Source organism: Scatophagus argus, chromosome 13 (genome assembly GCF_020382885.2).
Source record: "Scatophagus argus isolate fScaArg1 chromosome 13, fScaArg1.pri, whole genome shotgun sequence".
Taxonomy (NCBI): Eukaryota; Metazoa; Chordata; class Actinopteri; family Scatophagidae; genus Scatophagus; species Scatophagus argus.
In genome coordinates, this window is record NC_058505.1 from 23,564,665 (window position 1) to 23,589,012 (window position 24,348).

Consider the following 24,348-nt stretch of genomic DNA (forward strand, 5'->3'; position numbering starts at 1 on the left):
GTTAGCCTTGATAACGACGCTGGCTGGAAAGTTTTCTTTGGGCAAGGTCTTCCTCTTGAAAATAACCATGGGTGGTAGTTTCTGGCCATTAGCCTGGCAAGCGAGAACTACAGTGAAGGACGACTTCTCATTCCCTGTGGTGCGAACATTCACCTGGTGGTGCTCCCGTTTTATCCACAGTGCGGTTCACAGGAATATCAAAAGTGGAACCTCGTCCATGTTGATGATGTGCTCTGGCCGGATCTTTTTTTCAGCGATCTTGTCTTTGCAGTATCAGAATCAGAATCAGAATCAGAATTCCTTTATTAATCCCTGGAGGGAAATTCTTAGTATGCGCGGAAAATGGCCAGCTTTTCTTGGTAGTCTTTCGGTAGTTGCTGCGAAACACTAGTGCGTGCGCGGATGGAGAGATTACATCTTTTCATAAACCGATAACACCAGGAAGGACCGCCTCTAAATTCACTGATGTTAAGTTCGCGTGCTAGCACTGTTGCCTTCACTCGAATAGTGACTGTAGAGACACTTCTACTTGCTGCTCTCTGTTCAACAACCCACTGTTCGAGTTTGTCCTCTAACTGTGGTCATCTCGCTTTGTTCCCTCGGAAACTCTGTTTAGTCTTCTTTACCTGGCGCAGTTCATCTTGCTGCTTCCTCCACTTCTGCACCATTGACTCGTTAATGTTGAAGTGTCTCGCCGCTGCTCTGTTCCCATGTTCTACTGCATGACTGATAGCCTTCAGCTTGAACTCTGCGTCGTAAGCGTGTCTCTTGCAAGGAGCCATCTCGGGGTCTTCACACACACACAAATGGTGTTGTACTGGAATTCCTCTTAGCCGTACCGGCGCTTAAATCTGTTAATTCGGCCACGCCCCCTGACTACGGTAGCCACGATTGACCAATATTGATCCACAGATAAGGCGCATCGGATTATAAGGCGCACTGTCGGATTTTGGGAAAATTGAAGGCTTTTAGGTGCGGCTTATAGTGCGGAAAATACGGTACTTCAGCACAGAAGCGCTGTCTGCTCAAAACACTGAGTGCTCCGATGTCAGATGCAACTCTACTCTCAACATTTGATCCACTCAGAAAGAACTACAGCAGCCAATTCCAGATAAGGAGTGGTTATCTGCTTAAGCGGGGTGATTCTGGACTTGCCAAGCAGAAATGAGACAGGAACACTCCTTCCATTTTACATCCTGATGTAGGAGAACAGTGCCATATCCTTGCTCACTTCCGTCAGAAAAGTGATGCTTTGGGCTTGATACATCTCTTGACTTCAAATAATGCCATCCTTTCCATGTCCCCCAGCAATTTTATCCATTTGTTTTCAATATTTTTGGGTATCTTTTCATCCAATGCACTGTTTCTTCTACATTGCTCCTGCAACATGATTTTGGCTAGCAGTGTGACTGGTGCAAGGAAACCCATAAACAGAGCTGATTACAGACAACATATCTCTCCTAGTAGGAGGTTGCTCTTTCAGTATCATTTTGAATTTGAAGAGTCTGTTTCCACACAGGGCGGCACGGTGGTGCAAAGGTTAGCACTGTCGCCTCATAGCAAGAGGGTTCCAGGTTCGAATCCCGGTCTGGGCCCTTCTATGTGGAGTTTGCATGTTCTCCCTGTGCCTGCATGGGTTTTCTCCGGGTACTCCGGCTTCCTCCCACAATACCAAAAACATGCACCTTAGGCTAATTGGCTACTCTAAATTGCCCCTAGGTGTGAGTGTGAGAGTGTGTGGTTGTCTGTCTTTGTGTGTTGGCCCTGCGATTGACTGGCGACCAGTCCAGGGTGAACCCCGCCTCTCGTCCGTAGTCAGCTGGGATAGGCTCCAGCTCCCCCGCGACCCTGACGGATAAGCGGTATAGAAAATGGATGGATGGATGTTTCCACACACCACTGTAGCCCAAGAGCTCTTGCAACTGGAAGCTTGTTTCTATCCAAATTTAACTCCTTCAAATCCTTAGCTCTGTGCTCTTCTGCAATACAGCTCGGCTATTACTGATCCATTTGGTCAGATTGAAACCTCCTCTCTGACAAATATCTGTTACATCCTTGACCATAAGGACTGCTTCCTGCTCTGAAGGCATGCTCTTCAAGCAGTCATCCATATAGACGTTTCGTCTGACTATTTTAACCACCTCTTCTGGAAAGTGATTACGCTCTGTCCTCAGCTGTTTTCCTAAGTGCGTAACTAGCACAACTTGGAGATGACACAGCTCCAAACAAATGAACAGTCATACAATATTCCAAAAGTCATTCAAGTTTCAAGTCTCAGGCCACCACAGGAAATTAAAGAAATCCTTATCCTAAACAGCCACCCTCATCTGGTAGAACATAGCTTGTATGCCCACCATGAATGCTAAAGGCTCTTTCCTGAACCTTGTAAGGACTCCCAGAGGTAAACTGGTGAGGACCTTGCAAAAGTTGACTATTAAAGGAGGTTTCCTTTAATCCAGCAACCACAGTTGAACACCAAAAGTACCCTTCCTTTGATGATGTACTCCATGATGGGGAATATACCATACTTTTCCATTCCAGGACCCAACTGATGTTGGGACAGTTAATCTGTATAGCCTTTCCTGACCATGTCACTAAAAAAACTGGTGTATTCCTTGTAGAATCCACAAATCAGCTTCAGCCTTTATGCGGGGTATTTGGACCTCTGAGAGATATGGTCATCTTTCCAACTCCCTTTGTGTGATTTTACAAGATACAAGATACAAGATAGGTTAATTTGTCACATACACAATCATACACGGTACAATGTGCAGTGAAATTTTTTATGTCCCTACCAAAAAATAGGTAAGTAAAAATTAAAAATTAAATATTGTAAAATAGAAACCTTATTAAAAATAAAATTAAAAATGTGAGAAAGTGCCGTATTTACATGTGCAGTATTTACATGTAGTGCAAGTGGGAGTAGGATTGTCCAGTTTAATGCTCACTGTTGAGCAGGCGGATGGCCTGGGGGAAGAAGCTTTTCCTCATCCTCTCAGTGTTGGTTCTCAGGCAGCGGAACCGACGGCCTGATGGCAACAGGGAGAAGAGTGAGTGTCCGGGGTGATGGGGCTGCCTGAGGATCTTCTCAGCTCTCGACCTGCATCGTTTGGTGTAAATGTCCTGCAGGTCGGGTAAAGTTGTTCTGATTGTCCGCTCAGCTGAGCGGACTACCCTCCTAAGGGCCGAGAGGTCCTGCTTTGTGCAGCTGCCCATCCATGTGGTGATTTTATTGTTGGTGGTCACAGTTTCCTTTGTGTGAGGACTTGTGGGAGACTGTAAAAGTAATCAATGTCCAAACCAGACACCTCTAGAGCATTCAGAGTTGCAGCTGTGACAATCTTTGATTTTCAAAACTGTGTGCTTCCTACAGTTACCAAACACCTTCCTGTGATGTTTAACACGATGGCGCCGCAGACAGTCGCCTCGGAGTTTCTCTCCGCCCTGTGGACGATTTTTTTTGTGCTTTTTGTTAGTTTTCCGGTAGTTCCAATACACCAGAGAAGAACTCTTGAGCATAAGAGATACATCTCTACCCAATTTTCCACCACTTTTCCTCAATTCTGGAAGTTTTCCGGGGGTTTTGGTCAGAGGCGCAGCGGCGGCTCTCTATGGAATTACGCGGAGATGGAGACGCCGTCGGGGGAAGCACGCAGGAGCGCTCGTCAGGCTGAGGCAGCGGGGATTACGCGCTCCTGTCTATTCACCTGGCAAATGTTCACTCCCTGGCAAACAAAATGGACGAACTGCTGCTTCTAATCTCCAAAAACTCAGACTTTAGGAACTCCACCGCCCTGTGTTTCACTGAAACCTGGCTCAACGAACACATCCCGGACGCTTCTCTCCAGCTGCCCGGCTTCCAGCATTTCCATGCGGACCGTAACTCAGAGCTCTCTGGAAAGACGAGGGGAGGTGGAACGTGCTTTTTTGTCAACGAAGGTTGGTGTAAAGGTGTTACAGTGTTAAGGAAATCATGCAGTCCTCATCTTGAGTCTTTATTCACAAACTGTAAACCGTTTTATTCACCGCAGGAGTTCTCCTCGTTCATCCTGGTCAGTGTTTACATTCCACCTCAGGCCTGTGTAACGGAGGCGTTACAACACCTAGCTGACCAGGTATCAGACATGGAGCCAAAACATCCAGACTCCCTGCTCATCTTTCTTGGGGATTTTAACAGAGCAAACCTCAGCCAAGAACTCCCAAAATACAGACAACAGATAAAGTGTCCCACCAGGGATGCTAACACACTGGACCACTGTTATACTGTTTTAAAGGACTCCTATCGCTCTGTTTCCCGTGCTGCCTTGGGACTCTCTGACCACTGCATGGTCCATCTCATCCCAACCTACAGGCAGAAGTTAAAATCAGCAAAGCCTGTAGTGAGGACAATTAAGAGATGGACAGCTGAGTCAAAGCTGGAGTTACAGGCCTGCTTTGACTGCACTGACTGGAGTGTCTTCAAGGCTGCTGCCACAGACCTGGATGAACTGACTGACACTGTGACATCCTACATCAGTTTTTGTGAGGACTCATGTGTGCAGACCAAAACCTTCAGAAGTGGGGACAGGGCCCTGTACAAACAGGCCAGGAACACACTGACAAGGGAGATCAGAGCTGCAAAGGGGTGCTACTCTGAGAAGCTGAAAAACAAGTTTTCAGCCAACGACCCTACTTCAGTGTGGAGGGGCCTGAAAGACATCAACAACTACAGGAGACCATCCCCCCACCCTGTGGGTAACAAGGTACTGGCAGAGGAGCCAGAGCTTCTACTGCCATTTTTCACATCCTTCCCCCCTCAACTCAGACCTCCTACCAGCACTGAAGGTCAATGTGGAGGAGGTGCATCGGCTCTTCCAGAGGCAGAAGACCAGGAAAGCTCCAGGACCTGATGGAGTGTCCCCCTCCTGCCTGAGAATCTGCGCCGACCAGCTGCACCCATCTTCACCCAGATCTTCAACAGATCTCTGGAGCTGTGTGAAGTACCCTCCTGCTTCAAACGTTCCACCATCATCCCAGTCACCAAAAAACCCACCATCACGGGGTTGAACGACTACAGACCCGTCGCCCTGACGTCTGTGGTCATGAAATCCTTTGAGAGGTTGGTGCTGAACCACCTGAAGTTCATCACAGGCCCCCGGCTTGACCCCCTGCAGTTTGCCTACCGGGCAAACCGGTCGGTGGATGACGCAGTCAACATGGGACTGTACTTCATCCTCCATCACCTTGACACCCCAGGGACATATGCCAGGATCCTGTTTGTGGACTTCAGCTCTGCGTTCAACACCAGGATTCCAGAAATCCTCCGCCAGAAGCTCTCACAGCTCACAGTGCCGACCTCCACCTCTCAGTGGATCTACAACTTCCTCACTGACAGGAGGCAGCAGGTGAGGCTGGGGAGCATCACCTCCAGCACCAGAACCATCAGTACCGGCGCCCCCCAGGGGTGTGTTCTTTCCCCGCTGCTCTTCTCCCTATACACTAACGACTGCTCCTCAGGGGACCCGTCCGTTACACTACTTAAGTTTGCGGACGACACAACTGACCACACCAGTAGACCAGCTGGTCCTCTGGTGTGGTCAGAACAACCTGGAGCTTAACCCGCTCAAGACTGTGGAGATGACAGTGGACTTTAGGAAGAACCCACCCACCTTACCTCCTCTTACCATTTTCAACAACACAGTGTCTACTGTGGACTCCTTTAAGTTCCTGGGAACTACAATCGCCCGGGATCTCAAGTGGAAGTCCCACGTAGACCTAATCAGGAAAAAGGCCCAGCAGAGGTTGTATTTTCTGCGACAGCTGAAGAAGTTCAACCTGCCTCAGGAGCTGCTGACCATCTTTTACACCTCCATCGTCCAGTCTGTTCTCTGCACTTCCATCACCGTCTGGTTTGGATCGGCCACCAAACAGGACAGAAACAGACTGCAACGGACAATCAGGTCTGCAGAAAAAATCATCGGGGCCGACCTGCCCTCCATTCAGGACTTATACCAGTCCAGGGTCAGAAAACGGGCAGGAAGCATCACTGCAGACCCCTCACACCCTGCACACAAACGGTTTGATCTGCTTCCCTCTGGTAGGCGTTACAGAGCTCTGTATGCCAAGACTACCAGACACAAAAACAGTTTCTTCCCCCAGGCTGTCTCCCTGATCTCCCCATAATCCACCTGCCACTGTATGAACCATCACACTGTTTGCACTACATCATTCCACTGTTTGCACTACATGTATATATATATTTATCTTGGTTTTTTTTTCTTCTTGTAAATACTTTATTCTTCATTTTCTTCATTTTTTATTATTATTATTGTTATTTTGTATGGTGCACAGGAGAGAGAAAAAATCCAGAGTCAAATTCCTTGTATGGTCACACATACTTGGCAAATAAAGCTGATTCTGATTCTGATTACTTCCTTGCCTACTTATAGCTTTTCTGTACTTGCAGCCCCACCTACTGGGCAAACTGGGGAACTAACATCTAAGCATGCGAGAATGCAAATGTGGCTCCAACACAACTCCTCCTAGAGGTGAGCTCAACTATATCTGGCAGGTATGTCTTGACCTCAAAAACAAGCTCACACTTCTTCTCCATAAGGGAGGTGACAGCTTCAATAACTGGGGATTGGACCACCAAGGTCCCTGCCTTTGTCTGCTCCCCAGTCTGCACTGCACCTGAACCCTTTGACTCCTCGCCACTGGGTGCTCACCAATGGGGCCCCTTCTCTAGACTTGGCTTCAAGGTGGGGCCCCAGTATCCCTACAGGCAGGGTATTATTATCCTTGTTTTTCTTCTTTGCCAACCTTGAGAAACATAGAGCCAAGTGTGTGAACAAATCAAGGTTATGACTTTTGATTTGTAGAACTCAGTTATCCTAAATTGCATTAGAATAAACACTCACTGTAGTTTGGTCCTTTTCTAAGTTTGGTCTAGACCTGTTCTAACTGGAAAGTGTCATGAGTCAACTTTGTTGTGATTTGGGGCTATATAAATAAACTGAACTGAATTTTAAACTTGCACAATCTGAATAATCTGCAACTGAAAATAGTCCCTTTCAAATAGGCTCCAACAAATGGATGGCCAAATGCAAGATTGCAGAGACATCTGGTAGAGGTGCTGCTGCTCTGAGCAAAATCTTTATGGTATTTGGGATGCAAGCTCAGTGTGTGGAGCATTCACCCCCAAGTGAATGTGAGTGTTTTTCTGCAAAATTCTTGGACATACTGGCTTATTAAAAAGACAGACTTTGTTGTACTGAAACTTGTTGGACACTGCTCAAAGTTGGTTTTCAGTTGGTTTAACTACTTTAAAATAACCCCACAGTGCAATGAGGTGGGTGCAATGTACAAATCACAGTTTTGGCCAGAATGCACTTTTATATAGCAACGTGGGTGAACCTGAACTACCACAGGGCCAATGGAAGTAAAAAAAAACAAAAAACAAACACTAACTAATGCAATAAACGTGTGTGTGTCTGAGGCTGGGGCATTTGTTGTATTGAAGGGATTAGCAGAATTTTGCCATGTAACTTGTGTGACTTGTGCCTAGAACTGAGTATTGGGGACAAACCACAATGTTATTTTCAAGCGCCTGTAAAAGGATGACATTTTGTGTATACAAGAGAACGTATTGGCTACACAAGACATAGATAAGCTTCATGATATTATTGATGATTTCCATGGAGCAAGGAAGACTACAACAGATCTATGCAAGGGAACATAAGTGTGTGACAGAACACCTAGGGGGTTGGTAATCCTTTGTCATAAAACATATGATCCACTGATCAGTGTGATTGGTCTAGAGGTGAACTGGTTAAAGCTCATTTTCTTTAGTTTCTTTAGAAGCTACTGATTATGATAACAATGGTAGTAACAATAATAGTGGTAGTAGCTGTACAGAGTAGTAATAGAACGAAAATAGATTATAACTAAATAGAAGTAATTGCAGTAGGTTTCAAGCAAGGCCGCCGCAGGAGCTCCAACCACGATCCGTGGGAACCTGCAAGACAAGAAAGCACAAGGACTTCGGGGAAGAAGTTGAGTTAGTAACATGCATTCGTGGGATATAAATGTGTGCAGAAGGAGGAGAGGAGCAGAGAGCTCAGTGCGTCGTGGGAGATCCCCCGGCGGTTTAAGCCTATAGCAGCATAACTAGGGGCCGGCCTTGGCCAGTCCTAACTATAAGCTTTATCAAACAGGAAAGTTTTTAGTCTACTCTTAAATATAGAGAGGGTGTCCGCCTCTCGGACCGAAACTGGAAGAAGGTTCCACAGTACAGGAACGTGATAACTAAATGCTCTGGTTACCAATCTACTTTTGAAGACTCTGGGAACAAGTAACCCTGCATCTTGGGAATATGTTCCAATATGTTCAATATCATATAAATAAGCCATAGATGTTTTGGGATTCTGTTCTGTGGAGCGATTAAACAAAACTGGAACTTTTCAGGCCCATGGAACAGCAGTATGTCTGGAGCAGGAAGAATGAAACATATGCTGAAAAAAACACCCTGTCTATCAGCATGGTAGTAGCTCTGTGATGCTCTGGGACTGCTTTGCTTCCTCTGGCACTGGAAAGCTGCAGCGTGTGCGCGTGAAGGCAAGATGGATTCATTCAAGTACCAGGAAATCCTAGGAGCAGCTTAGACACCATAGGCACGGCCACTCTGAACAGTCTACGTAGCCTTGGACTGCTACAGAAAACAGAAAGTGGAAGCAGGGCATTCAGGATGCCACTTATAAGGATACAAAGAGTTTGTATTGTCATTACAACCATGTAGATGTAGTACATTGAACAATGAAACAACCTCCAGTGTCATCTTCCTCCAGGATGCTACATAGTGCTACATAAAGGAGTACACATTGTTGAGTATATATATATATATAAAATAAAATAAAATAAAAAGTCAAACATCAAAAATCAAAGAAAAACTACATCCTTTAACAATAATAAATAAATAAAATACAGGGTGACAGCATGAGAGTTAAAGTGAGTGGTGTGCTAGTAAGTTTTGGACTGTGTGCAAGTCAGTGTGAATAGTGCGTGAGTGTATGTGTGTATTTGTGTCAGTCCTGTCCCTGGGAGTTGAGGAGTCTGATGGCTTGGAGGAAGAAAACGGATGTGAGAGTCTGAATGCCCTGGTACCTCCTACGTCAAGAGGGTAAAGAGCATCTGTGCTGGGTGTGCGGTGTCATTCATAATTCTGCTGGCTTTGCGGATACATCGTGTGGTGTAAATGTCTGTCATGGAGGAGAGAGAGACTGATGATCTTCTCAGCTGTCTTCACGAGCCACTGCAGGGAGTTGTGGTCCTCCAGACAGTGCTGCAACTGGTCAGAATGCTCTCTATGGAAAAATGTCAGGATGGGGGGTAGAAGATGGGTTTTCCTCAGCCTTCTAAGAAAACAGAGATGCTGTTGGGCTTTCCTGGAGATGAAACTGGTATTGAGAGACCAGGTGAACATTGTGAAGAGGGTGAGAGGGAAAGTCCAGTATAGTCCTTATTTTGGACAACATCCTCCTCTCAGACACCACTGTCAGAGTCCAGTTCCTCTCCCACAACATGGCTGGCCTTCTTAATGATTCTATTGAGTCTGTTAGTGTCCCTCACCCTCAGGCAGCTGCCCCAGCAGGCAACAGCATATGTGATGGCACTGGACACCACCGACTCATAGAACATCCTCAACATCATCCTGCAGATGTTGAAGGACCCCAGTCGCCTCAGAAAATAGAGGTGGCTCTGGCCCTTTCTGTAAACAGTGTCCACGTTCTTGCACCAGTCCAGTTTGTGATCCAAGTACTCCCAGGTGTTTGTACTCTTCCACCACCTCCTGAGGAGGACTAAGGCTCCAGTGGCCCCTATCAACATCAAAGGGGCCACTGGAGCCTTAGTCCTCCTCAGGTCCACCACCAGTTCCTTGGTCCTTGCTCTCTCCTTTGTCTCTCTGATCCTTAATCTCTGGATTCTCTGAATAGCTCTCACCTCTTCCCTATTGCCAGTTCTGAAAGCCCTCTTCTTGTCGTTGAGGATGGCTTTGATGTCCTTGGTTACCCACGGCTTGTTGTTGTTGTTGTTTACAGTCGTGGTTGGGACAGTGGTGTCCACACAGAAATTTATGTAGGCAGTGATGCACTCATCTGTTCAACTTCTCACTGTACTTGAAGTTGCAAGCTGACGCAAGCTCCCTGAGCAAGTAGTATGGACATAGTCTATTGACACACAGTTCCACATCTGGGCTGCAGATGCGCTCCTTCACTGTGATGTGAGCTGGATTACACCACCGGTTGTTAATGAGCATGGCAAGCGCCCCCCCCCCCCTTTGTTCTTTCCACTAGCAGTGCAGTCTCTGTCCACACAGACCATATGGAAGCCCCTTACTGTCGTATTGTCGTCAGGTATATCCTGGTGCAGCCATGTCTCCATAAAACACATCAAACTGCACTCTCACTATTCTCTCTGACTCTGAGGCAGTGCTGTCAGTTCGTCCATCTTGTTCACAAGTGACCTCACATTTCCTATGACGACCTATAGCCTCCGTTGTCTCAAAACCTCCCTCCTTCTCCGTAGCTTTTTATTTCCCCTACATCCTCTGTGAGTCTTGATCCAGCATTCAACAGCGATTACTCTCTTTGTTTTCCCTGGAACGGTGGCTGGCTTAAGGTACATATGCTGATCCCTAGTGTGAACAATGCGGGGCAGTGAGGAGTTGCATTGCTGCACTGAAAAGAGTAGTTCAGCAATGAACAAAAACAAGGATTCAAGGAGCTTTATTGTCATTTCACACATGTAGAAACATGAGGTGGAACAAAATTAGTTTCCCTGGTCCCGGTATAAGCCCAATAACCTAAATACTAATGCTATAAATATAAAAACAACACTATATAAATATAAAAACAGGAAGTCCGTCAGGAAGTCCAGGACCCAGTTGCAGAGGGTGGAGTTTATCCTCTGGAGGGTCCTCCTCACTTCAGCTGGGGTCACGCTGAGGGGCTCTTCACCAGGTGGGGGGGGGGGGTGAGTCTGGTGCTAAGGGGGGTGTCTGGGTCCTCAAAGTGAGCGAAGAAATTGTTGAGAACATCAGGCAGAGAGGGGTCCGTGGGGCATTGTGCATCTTTGGTGTTATAGTCTGTGATGCACTTTATGCCTCTCCACATGCTCCGTGGAACGTTGGCTGTAAAGTGTCCCTGGATCTTCTGGGCGTATGCGGTCTTGGCCCTCTTCACTCCTGCAGTCAGCTCTCTTCTCGCCACCCTGAGTGCCAGTTTGTCACCTGACCTAAACGCAGCATCCCTGGCTTTCAGCAGAGACCGGACCTCCGCGTTCAGCCAGGGTTTCTGGTTTGGGTAGGTTGTTACTGTCCTGGTACTGGTGACATCCTCTGTGCACTTGTGGATGTAGCTGAGGACAGCAGATGTGTAGTCCTCCAGGTCCACCTCTCCCTCACGGACAACTGCTTCCCTGAAGACCTGCCAGTCTGTGTGCTGGAAACTGTCCCGCAGTGCAGGGACAGCATCGCTGGGCCACACGGTAATATAATAAAAAACAATAGAAAACAGTGAAGAAAGTCGGGACCATCTGTAACAGACTGCACACGTATCGACGCATGCGCACAGACAAGATGGACGGGAGTTTCTTACTAAACCAAAACCCTGATAACCCAGATTTGAGACCAGGAGACAGAGTTGCAGTCCTACACGCCTCTCTGCGCTTCCATTAGAACAGTTACCCACCCAATATCCCACATCCCATGGAACCTTGAGCAGAGTAGTACTGTTTGCAAGGTGTGCAAAAACACAGTGAAAACCAGAGGAAGTAACACAACAAACTTGTTTAATCATCTGAAACATCACCATAAGCCGGAGTATGATGAAAGCCAAAAAATGCGCAACGAGGCCACAATGTCGGCTACAGCTGAAGTCTCCTCCGGTAAATGTTGCAAAGAATTCCACTGAGCCGAAAATCCACGATGCGTTTAGTCATTCTGTCCTGTACGACAGCAAAGTAAGCACTGGAAGGACATAACGCGGGCCGTGGCATATTGCCTTACAAAATATGCTGCCACTCCATACAGTGGAAAAGGTGGGTTTCAAACATCTAATGACAAAAATGGACCCAAGATAAAGTTTACCATCTCGAAAGCACTTCTCCCAGACAGTCATACACGCGATCTATGAATAAACAAGAAGAGAGATAAAAAGAGCCGTCTTCAGTCGAGTTCTATGCCTCTAGTAGCAGGAAAACCGATGTGACTTTTTTCTGAACTTAACTGTCCTGTTTAATTTTAATGTGGATATGCACTCCTTTGTGACCTTTAGATGAGAAAATTTATTAACTTAAAGTTATTAACTTTTTGCTTTGTTTTAAAGCGATTTGTGCTTTGTGCAATGCATCTGTTCACGGAGTTATCATTAAATAAATTAATCGTTATCAGGTAAATGCCCTAAATAATCGGGATACATTTTTTGCCAATATCGCCCAACCCTAGCCTTGTCAGAGTTCTTCTTAATGGGGTTGGGACCATCAGTTGTGTTGTGCAGAAGTCAGGTTGGTACACAGCTGACGGCTCTATTTGACAACTGTTGCTGTTGCTGTTGTGAATTCATATTATGGCAAGAACCAATCAGCTAAGTAAAGAGAAACAGTCCATCATTATTATTTAAAGAACAGTTAGTTCTTAAAAGGCCAGGTAGTCCACAAAATTGCAAAAACTTTGAATGTGTCCCAATTGTGACAAGTGCAGTCGCAAAAACCATCAAACAAAACTGGCTCACATGAGGACCGCCCCAGCTGAGGATAAGTTCATCCGAGTCACCAGTCTCAGATATCGCAAGTTAACAGCACCACAGATTAGAGCCCAGATAAATGCCACTCAGAGTTCTAGTAGCAGACACATCTCTACATCAACTGTTCAAATGAGACTGCGGGAATCAGGCCTTCTGTGGTCAAATAGCTCTTAAGAAACCACTGCTAAGGAAGTGCAATAAGCAGAAGAGATTTGTTTGGGCCAAAAAACACAAGCAATGGACATTAGACCAGTGAAAATCTGTGCTTTGGCCTGATTAGTCCAAATTTGAGATCTTTGGTTCCACCCACCGTGTCTTGGTGTGGGAGTGCTTTGTTGTGACACTGTTGGAGATTTATTCAAAATTGAAGGCACACTGAACCACCATGGCTACCACAGCATCCTGCAGTGACATGCCATACCATCCGGTTGGTGTTTGGTTGGACCATCATTTATTTTTCAACAGGGCAATGACCCCAAACACACCTCCAGGCGGTGTAAGGGCTATTTGACCAATAAGGAGAGTGATGGAGTGCTGCACCAGATGACCTGGCCTCCACAGTCACCTGACATGAACCCAATTGAGATGGTTTGGGATGAGATGGACCGCAGAGTGAAGGCAAAATGCCAACAAGTGCTCAGCATCTCTGGGAACTCTTTCAATACTGTTGGAAAACCATTTCAGGTGACTACCTCATGAAGCTCATCGCGAGAATGAGTGTGCAAAGTAGTAATCAAAGCAAAGGGTGGCTATTTTGAAGAAGCTAAAATATAAAACATGTTTGAGTAATTTCAAACTTTTTGTTTACTACATAATTCCATATGTGTTCATCCATAGCTTTGATGCCTTCAGTGAGAATCTGCAATGAAAATAGTCATGAAAATAAAGAAGAACCATTAAATGAGAAGGTGTGTCCAAACTTTAGACTGGTTTTACATATGTATGTATAGCATATATGTAAATATATGTGTGCATGTATGGATATATATGCACATATAGTTGAAAGACATGTAGGTAGGGGACCAATTTCACCTATGTGCGCATATGTTGGAAAATATATGTGGCAAAGATAAAAAACATATATATTTATAAGAATATATTTTCTTTCCATGTGGGACTGCATAGTGAAAAAGGTGTAAAAAGTAAATGATGCAACAACAGTGCCGCTCTGCTGTTGCATCATGTACATACTCTTTCCCTTGATTGGCGTTTCCTTCTTAGATCAGATCAACTTATCCTTAACAACAGGTTATGTACCACAGGCGTTTAAAACCGCTGTCATTAGACCTTTACTTAAAAAACCTTCACTTGACCCAGACATCTTAGCAAACTATAGGCCCATATCCAACCTCCCGTTCTTATCTAAAATACTCGAAAGAGTGGTTGCAAATCAGTTGATTGATCACTTACACAGGAACAGTCTCTTTGAGATGTTTCAGTCTGGTTTCAGAGCCCATCACAGCACAGAAACAGCACTGGTTAAAGTCACAAATGACCTCCTCATGGCATCAGACCGCGGGCTTGTCTGCATACTTGTTTTGCTAGATCTCAGTGCTGCTTTCACAGATTAGAACATGAGACTAGGATCACAGGGACTGCGCTACGCTGGTTCAAATCATATTTAACAGATAGATTTCACTTTGCTCAAGTTAATAATGTTTCCTCTTCATATATAAGGGTTAGCCTTGGTGTTCCACAAGGTTCAGTGCTTGGGCCGATCCTGTTCACCTTATACATGCTCCCTCTAGGAGATATTATTCAGAAACATGGCATAAACTTTCATTGTTATGCTGATGACACTCAGCTGTACTTATCCTTAAAGCCTGAAGAAACAGAGCCGCTAGCCAGACTCCAGGCATGTCTTAAGGACATAAAGGACTGGATGACCTCCAATTTTTTATTATTAAACTCAGACAAAACTGAGATCATTGTTCTAGGCCCCAAACACCTTAGAAATAGAATAGCTGATAATATTCTCTCTCTGGACGGCATTACTTTGGCCTCCAGTACGACTGCGAGGAACCTCGGCGTTATCTTTGATCAGGACGTGTCATTTATTCATCACATTAAACAGACCTCTAAGACCGCCTTCTTTCACCTCCGTAATATTGCTAAGATTAGGAGTGTCCTCTCTCAGAGTGATGCCGAAAAACTTGTCCATGCTTTCGTTACTTCTAGGCTGGACTACTGCAACTCACTATTGTCAGGATGTCCAAATTATTCTATTAATAACCTGCAGCTGATCCAAAATGCAGCAGCTAGAGTTTTAACAGGAATCAGTAAAAGGGATCATAGCTCCCCCATCTTAGCTTCTCTTCACTGGCTTCCGGTAAAATTCAGAATAGACTTTAAAATTCTTCTACTTACATATAAGGCCCTAAATGGACTAGCCCCATCATACCTGCAGGATCTAATAGTCCCATATATTCCCAATAGATCACTCAGATCACAGAGTGCAGGTTTACTTGCAGTTCCCAGAATTCATAAAAGTAGAACGGGAGGACGAGCCTTTAGCTATCAGGCACCCCTTCTGTGGAACCAGTTGCCAATCTGGGTTCGACAAGCAGACACCATCTCCACTTTTAAGACTAAACTTAAAACCTTTCTGTTTAGTAAAGCATATAGTTAGCACCAAATAAAGTGTGTAGGGCTGGTAGGCATAGTTTCACTCACCTCATGCTATATAGCCACAGGTAGAATAGGTCTGACTAACTGTTAATCTTTAAATCTCTATCATAGCTAAGCTGCTATAGGCCTACGCTGCCGGGGGACACAAACATGATCCACCAAGCAGTTTCCCCTCCTCCTTCTCCTCTTCTATCCTCTCCCCTCATCAGATTAACATGCAGTTCATTATTTTATGTCACTAACTGTGTGTCCAGTGCTCCTCGTAGTCTTGTGTCTCTCCCTCCCTTTCTCTCTCTCTCTCTCTGTATCTTTCTGCAGGTATCTCTCCATCCAGATCTTCAAGTTGAACTGTAGCCGGCTCTATGACCAACCCAATATGTATTGTTGACATCTGCCTGTCATTCCTCTGTGCACCGACTATCGGCGGGGTGGTTCTCCCTACGGGCCGAAATCGAACTGATAGGATAGTGATTCTCAGCATCACATAAAAAAAAGAATACATGAATGTTACAGCAGTTCATTATAATTTTCATTACTATGTCATTTCTCATGTTGCAAATTGCTTTCCTGCCTGTACAACATCCATTGCACGTCTGCCCGTCCTGGGTGAGGGATCCCTCCTCTGTTGCTCACCCTGAGGTTTCTTCCATTTTTTCCTGTTAAAGGTTTTTCTGGGAGTTTTTCCTTAGTCTATGTGAGGGTCGAAGGGCAGAGGATGTTGCTGATGTTATGTTAAGCCCTTTGAGACAAACTGCTTGTAAAAATGGGCTATACAAATAAAGTTGACTTGACTTCACTTGACATTTATCCGTCCAGTCTAATTGTCAGGTCTCTCTCTGTTTGATTTCCTGTTTTATTTTTTAGGATCATTTCCTGTTTGTGATCATTGTTGGTGTCTTTCCTTGATTGTCTATTGTTTTCACCTGTGTCTCATTAGCCCTTCCCTCATGTGTATTTTTATAGACCTGCCCTGCCCATTGTTTGTTGTCAGATCGCCTGCATCCTCGTGAGTAGCTTTCTGGCAATTTGTCTTTGTGTTAAAACTTTCACTCTAGTATCCTAGATCCGTGTTTTTGACTCCTGCCTGTTTTTTGGACTTACCTTTTGCCTAGCGTTTTTGTGCCTTTGCCTGTGCTGACCACCTTTCTGTGCATCGACCTTGGACTGAAATAAACCTTCCTCCACACCTATTTGAATCTGGTCTGCTCTGTGGGTCCAAGCCATTCTGTCCAAACCTGACGCTGATAAGCTGTAAGACATTAGGTTGTTTGATTATTTAATCTTATTCCACTTCCTGTTACAGATATGAGATGTAGTTGAAAGCTCCAAAAATGTAGTAATTGTACCTTTAAATCTGTTATGTTATGCATAGTGTTTTCAAGTGTTTTGCATAGTGTTTTTTTCTAGAATGAACGTCCTTACTGTTTTGTCAACCATATGGGGATATGGATAATATTCTTTATCATACACTGGTGGGAATATATGACAACGCTACAATCTTACGTTGCATAAAATATTCTAAAGTCCACTTACTGTAATGAACTCATTATGTTAGGCTGTGATGTAGCAAAATTCCAGCAAAAAGACTTTTAAGAATGTAAACACTGGTCAGTTGCATGGAGATACCAGTATCAGGTGAGGTCCTTGGCTTTGCTTCCACGTTGGAGATAAGAAAAATCTCACCCCATCGTTTTTTTTAATCGAAGCGATCATGTGAACGATTGTGGCAGTTAACGACACAACACGTTTGCACCATGTTTTAACTTGATTAAACAAAACACCATAACACAAGAGCAGCATCATGCATGAAGCTGGTGTAAACACACTTTTCAGTTGCCCACAATACATTGCAGTTTTCCCACTCCACTACGTCACACTTTCGAGCCCTATAGCCTTCTAAGCCTTGTGTCTCGGTTCGACTTTATGAGTCGGTAGTTCGCCTGTCTTATACATTGAATGTGGCAAGGAAAAACTGCCTTTTAGAAAGCAGAAACCTCAGAGCAGACCTCAACCTTGATTGATTGGGTAGAAATAGAGAGCAGTAGAGAGAGAGAGATAGACAGATAAGGAGAGAGAGGGAGAGGGGGTGGGGTGTGAGAGAAGTAATAATACTAGAAATATTGGAACTGTAGATAATGATAATGAAGTATACAGGGGGTACTACGGTGATTATGATAGCAGTATTAGTAACAGTAATAATGGTAGTATTAAACTAGATTATCACTAAACAGTAGTAATCACTGAGTTTCAAGCAGGACCGCAGCAGGAGCTCCAACCACGATCCATGGGAACCTGCGAGACAAGAAAGCACAAGGACAGTTTATGAAACTGTTTATCAAACAGGAAAGTTTTTAGTCTACTCTTAAATGTAGAGAGGGTGTCCGCCTCCTGGACTGAAACTGGAAGATGGTTCCATAGTAGAGGAGCTTGATAACTAAAGGCTCTGGTTCCCAATCCACTTTTGCAGACTCTAGGAACCACATGTAGTCCTGCATTTTGTCAGAAAGAAGCGGCGTCGCTGACGCAGAGGGCTGAACCCCGATGCAGAATCTCAAAAATCAGCAGGCAGGCTGAGGTCCAAAACAATATTCTTTCATTTTTAAGAAAAGAAACTCAAAACAGGCACACACTTACTGTGATGGGAGGACTAAATAGACAGGTGAAACACATTAAGGGAGGAGAAAGCAATCATGATAAACCAAAAGCAAAGCTACATAAAAGAGAGACACACAGGGGAAGTAACACTTTCAAAATAAAACAGGACATGACAAAAACCTGGAACATAATACATGGAAACACATGACAAGACACACATGAAACACGACACATGGACCAGAAATCAAAAGACATAACATAACCTAAACACACAGCGTGACACATTTTGGGAATGCAAAGCTCTGGTGGGATAATAGGGAGCTATATAGGTTGGGATAGGTTGGTGCCTGACCGTTTTATATGAAAGGGTGAATAATATTGACCCAAGGACAGAATCTTGGGGAACTCCATGACTAACTTTTGTGAGTGTGGACGATGTATCATTAACATGAACAAATTGAGACTTATCTGATAAATAGGACTGAAACTTGCTCAATGCAGTTCCTTTGATGCCAATTAGATTTTCCAATCTGTGTAATAAGATAAAATGATCAATGGTGTCAAATGCAGCTAACATGTTAAAACTTGTTAGCTAACAATCTAACAGTACAAGGACAGAGATAAGTCCCTTGTCTGATGCCATTAGGAGGTAATTTGTGACTTTGACCAATACCGTTTCTGTGCTGTGATGAGCTCTAAAGCCAGATTGAAAATTCTCAAATTTCTCAAATCAAAGTTATTATTTTGAGGAAAGTCACATAGCTGAGTGGCGACCATTCTTTCAAGGATCTTGGAAGGTTAGATATTGGTCTATAATTGCTTAAAACCTCTGGGTCAAGTGTGTGTTTTTTTAAGGAGAGGTTTGACTACAGTTACATTAAATGACTGGGGTACATAGCCTATTGGGGACAGATTGATCATGTCTAATAGACAGGTACTAGGTAAGGGTAAAGCTTCTTTGAGTAGCTTAGCAGGGATGGGATCTAAGAGGCATATTGTTGGCTTGGATCAGTCCTTCTCAAATAGTGGGGCGATGCCAGGGGGGCGCGTGTGACCCTGGGGAACATGCTTTTTTTGCCGTACTAGAATAAAGTGTAATTGCACATCCACTACAGTAGTTGGCAGTGGCGCTCTCATTGTCAGAGTGTGCGCAGGGAGTATTGGGCAGGTGTAGCATTTTTTTGCACCGAGCAGGCAATATGAAGTGCAGTAAACGAACCCTTAAGAGACAACATGAAGAAATTTTTAACAGGGATGAAAAGAAAGGCGGAGAGAGACGAAGATAATGAGACAAAAGTAACTCGAGGAAATATGACGAAGCATATGTAGCGCTTGGCTTCACTGTGACTGCAGTGGGAGACGAGGAAAGACTGGTGTGTTTACTGTGTCTAAACATGCTGGCAGCGGACAGCATGAAGCCAAATAAATTAAGGGGCCACTTGAAGACATTAGGTCCCAATCGTGCTGATAAGCCGCTGGAGTTTTTTCAGCGAAAACGTGCCGAGTATTGCCAACAACCATCCCGCTTTGTGAATGCTACTTCAGTAAACCAGCGAGCACTGTTAGCATCATATTATTACATGTTATTAAATATTATTACATATTATTATTACTATTATTTATAGTCGCAGCGGAGAGTGTGGGGGGGGGTGCGAATTGTTTTCTTCTCGCTGGGGGGGCGTAACAGAAAATAATTGAGAAGCACTGGCTTGGATGAATATGTTGTAAGTGAATGTAGCTGATGGGGGTCAATAGGAGAAAAGCAGTCAAGATGATTATCTGTTTCTACTGCTGTTTCTAAGGCACCAGTGTTTCATGGTAGATCAGTACCAGCTGAGGTCAGTAGGTGTTGAATTTTGTCTCTAATATTTAAAATCTTGTCATTAAAAAAGGTTATAAAGTCATTGCTGCTGAGAGTCACAGGGATACAAGGTTCGACTATGGCTCTCTGTCAGCCTGGCTACAGTGCTGAAGAGAAACCTGGGATTATGCTTGTTATCCTCAATTAAATTCGAGTAATAGGCTGCTCTGGCAGTACGTAGGGCCTTCCTATACAGCCTAAATGATCAATTTGAGAGGGATTGTTGTAACATTCACTAATATCGGGATATGATACTGTAATAATAATAATAATAAGACGCCACACGCCGACACAGAGGACCATCACCGTGTGGCCCAGCGATGCAGTCCCTGCACTACAGGACTGTTTCCAGCGCACAGACTGGCAGGTCTTCAGGGAAGCAGCTGTCTGTGAGGGAGAGGTGGACCTGGAGGACTACACATCTGCTGTCCTCAGTTACATCCACAAGTGTGCAGAGGATGTTACCAGTACCAGGACAGTAACAACCTACCCAAACCAAAAACCCTGGCTGAACACGGAGGTCCGGTCTCTGCTGAAAGCCAGGGATGCTGCGTTTAGGTCAGGTGATAGAATGGCACTCAGGGCGGCAAGAAGAGAGCTGACGGCAGGAGTGAAGAGGGCCAAAACCGCATACGCCCAGAGGATCCAGGGACACTTTGAATCCAACGATCCAAGGAGCATGTGGAGGGGCATTAAGTGCATCACAGACTATAACACCAAAGATGCACAATGCCCCAGGGACCCCTCTCTGCCTGAAGCTCTCAACAACTTCTTTGCCCGCTTTGAGGACCCGGACACCCCCCTCAGCACCAGACTCACCCCCCCACCTGGTGAAGAGCCCCTCAGTGTGACCTCAGCAGAAGTGAGGAGGACCCTCCAGAGGATAAACCCACACAAAGCTGCAGGTCCCGATAATATCCCGGGGCGGGTGCTGAAGGGCTGTGCACATCAGCTCACAGAGGTACTGACGGACATCTTCAACACCTCTCTCCAACAAGCGACGGTCCCCACCTGTCTGAAGACCGCTACAATCATCCCCATTGACCTCCACAGTGACGAGCCTGAATGACTATCGGCCAGTAGCCCTCACTCCGATAGTCATGAAGTGCTTTGAGAGACTGGTCATGGCCCGCATCAAAGACTGCATCGACGTCACTGTGGACCCACACCAATACGCATACAGGAAGAACCGATCCACAGAGGATGCCATATCTTCTGTGGTCCACACAACTCTCACCCACCTAGAGAATAAAGACTCCTATGTCCGCCTTCTCTTTGTGGATTTCACATCTGCGTTTAACACAATCATTCCGCAAACACTGATCCACAAGCTCAGTGCTCTCGGTTTGAGCTCCACCCTCTGCAATTGGGTCCTGGACTTCCTGACAGACAGGCCGCAAACAGTGAAGATCCATGATATCTCCTCCTCCTCCATCACCCTCAGCACCGGCTCTCCCCAGGGCTGTGTGCTGAGCCCCCTCCTGTTCACCCTGCTAACACACGACTGCTCAGCGCAACATCCGAGCTGCCTCATCGTGAAGTTTGCGGATGATACAGCTGTGGTTGGACGCATCGCCAACAGTGATGAGGCCGACTACAGGCAGGAGGTGGAACGCCTGGAGGGTTGGTGCAGAGAGAACAACCTCTGCATCAACGTGAAAAAGACCAAGGAGATGATCGTGAACTTCAGAAGGGGCAGACATCTCCCCCTTCCTCCCCTGTACATCGGAGGGACAGCGGTGGTCTCCAGTTTCAGGTACCTGGGCGTCCACATAATGGACGACCTCACCTGGAGCAACAACACTTCCTGTCTCATCAGGAAGGCACACCAGCGCCTCTACTTCCTCAGGAGGCTGAGGCGTGCCGGACTGGGGAGCTCAGTCCTGACATCTTTTTATAGATGTGTGGTGGAGAGCGTCCTGTGCTCCTGCATCACTGTGTGGCACGGCAGCTGCTCTGCAGCAGAGAAAAAGTCTTTGCAGAGGATGGTGAAAGCTGCACAGAAGACTGTGGGACACAGCCTATCCACCACCACAGACATTTACACCTCCAGGTGCAGGAAAAGGGCCTCCTGCATCATGAAGGACCCCACCCACCCCTCACACAAACTGTTTGCCCCTCTCCCCTCAGGCAGGAGGCTGCGGAGCATCAAGAGCAGGACCACCAGACTGAGGAACAGCTTCTTTCCAGAAGCTGTGAGACTGTTGAACTCTGGAGGCCCTCTGTAGCCCCTGCTGCCAAACCCCCCCCCCCCCACACACACACACACCAACAAATACCCACGGAACATTGCACAATGCAGCCATTTGCACAAAACTCTTAAACTACTCATGTTCTCTCATTGCACTACTGTCTTTTGCACTACCCTGTCAGTCATTTTTTTTATATTCTACTGTTTTTATATTACATAGCATTGTTTATATTTATATTTATTTGTTAGGCAATTGGGCTTATACTGGGACCGGGGAAACTAATTTCGTTCCACTCATGTTCTACGTGTGTGAAATGACAATAAAGCTCCTTGAATCCTTGAATAATAATACATTATAATAATACATCTACCCCGGAGAGGCCATTCCACGCTTGTATGGACTCCCGAAGATACACAACGGAGTCCCCCTCAGACCCATCGTCAGCAGCACTAACTCGGTCACATACAAGGTGGCCAAACACCTGGCCAACATCTTGGCGCCACTGGTGGGACACACTCCTCGTCACATCCACAACTCCCAGGATTTTGTGAACAAAGTTAAGGAAATCATCATGGACCCAGAGGACACCATGGTCTTCTTTGATGTCACCTCTTTGTTTACTTGCATCCCCACCTCAGAAGCCACACAGATGGTAAAAAGATGCCTTTCACAGGATAACACACTTAAGGACAGAACCAATCTCTCTCCAGACCACATCTGTGATTTATTAGACCTTTGCCTGAACACTACTTACTTTCATTATAAGGAGAATTTTTACAGACAGAAGCATAGTTGTGCCATGGGATCACCTGTGTCTCCCATTGTGGCCAACCTTTATATGAAAGAAGAGCTTTGATGTCCTTTCCTGGAACACCTCCCTCCCACTGGTTCAGATATGTGGATGACACTTGGGTCAAGATCAAGACCCAGGAAGTGAAACGATTCACATTAACGCAGTGGACCACTACATCAAGTTCACACAGGAGGACACCAGTGATAACAATCTAGCCTTCTTGGACTGTACTGTTCACATTGAAGATGACAGAAGCCTTAATGTGGAAGTATACAGGAAACCCACCCACACAGAGCAATACCTACTGTTTGACTCACACCATTCACTGAAACACAAGATGGGAGTCATCAGAACCCTGCATCACAGAGCTGAGACAGTCCCCACCAGCTCAGCAGGACAGATGAAGGAACAACAACACCTCAAGTCAGCCCTAAAATCATGTGGCTACCCCAACTGGGACTCACCAAAGCCACAAAAAGAAGACCCACCAACAATAAAAAGGACAATAACAGGAAGAGGAGTAACATTGTTATTCCTTATGTATCAGGATTATCAGAAAAACTAAGAGGAATTTTCAACAACCACGACATCCCGGTCCATTTCAAACCAATGATTACACTGAGACAGAAACTGGTCCACCCCAAGGACAAAATCCCCAGGGAAAAACAAAGCAATATCATATACGCAGTCCAGTGCAGTAAAGAATGCTCTGATCTTTACATTGGTGAAACAAAACAGCCACACCATAGAAGATTGGCACAACACAGGAGAGCCACCTCCACAGGACAAGACTCAGCAGTCCACTTACATCAGGAAAAGGGACATTCCTTTGATGACAGTGATGTCCACATTCTTGACAGAGAGGACAGGTGGTACGAAAGAGGGGTCAAGGAAGCCATCTATGTTAAGTTGGAAAAACCTTCACTTAACTCTCTTGCACTTACAATGCTGTCCTCCCATCCATACCTAGGAAGTTTCACCCCAATTCACACGAAAGCCATAACAACAATAGGTCATTAACCGGTCATACCCGAACTCAATAACAGTCTCACAGCCATTAGCCAGTCGTTAGACGCAGATAGCCAGTTATTAGACACAGAGGGCCATCACTGGCAGTCAGACTACATAGACAAATTTGCAGGACTATCAGATCCTTTGTTTTAGTTAGTCACTCCCACGGAGGTGTATGTATTTGTTCCTCACCAGACAGTTTTTTCAGAACTGATGAAGCTGCTTGGATTAGCAGTGAAACGTCCTCAAGCCAAATCTTCACAAGTCCAGATGCATTCCTTTAACTCTTTGAGTTGTCTGAGATGTTATGCGTGTGATGAAAGTCACCAGAAACAGGTATCTGGTGTAGGTTCCCGATGTTCAAAAGCATCTGCCGGGTGTATTGGATGTTCGCAGTACCGATAGTGCACGAAAGGAAGATACTGGAGTTTGTGGATGAGTTTGGATGGTGTGCCGTATAGGATGCTGTTACAGTAGTCAAGTCTGGAT

General features: G+C 45.4%; 1 long non-coding RNA gene and 1 pseudogene across 1 annotated transcript; one reads left to right on the forward strand and one right to left on the reverse strand.

The window, feature by feature from the left end:
* Positions 1 to 395: 395 nt before the first annotated feature.
* Positions 396 to 10,364, reverse strand: LOC124069569. The gene is made up of 3 exons (XR_006845067.1): positions 10,353 to 10,364; positions 1,452 to 1,457; positions 396 to 528 (listed from the first exon to the last, which is right to left on the reverse strand). It is a non-coding gene; the product is annotated as an uncharacterized LOC124069569 (long non-coding RNA).
* A 12,052-nt stretch (positions 10,365 to 22,416) lies between these two features.
* Positions 22,417 to 23,772, forward strand: LOC124069486 (annotated as a pseudogene).
* The last annotated feature ends 576 nt before the right edge of the window (positions 23,773 to 24,348 follow it).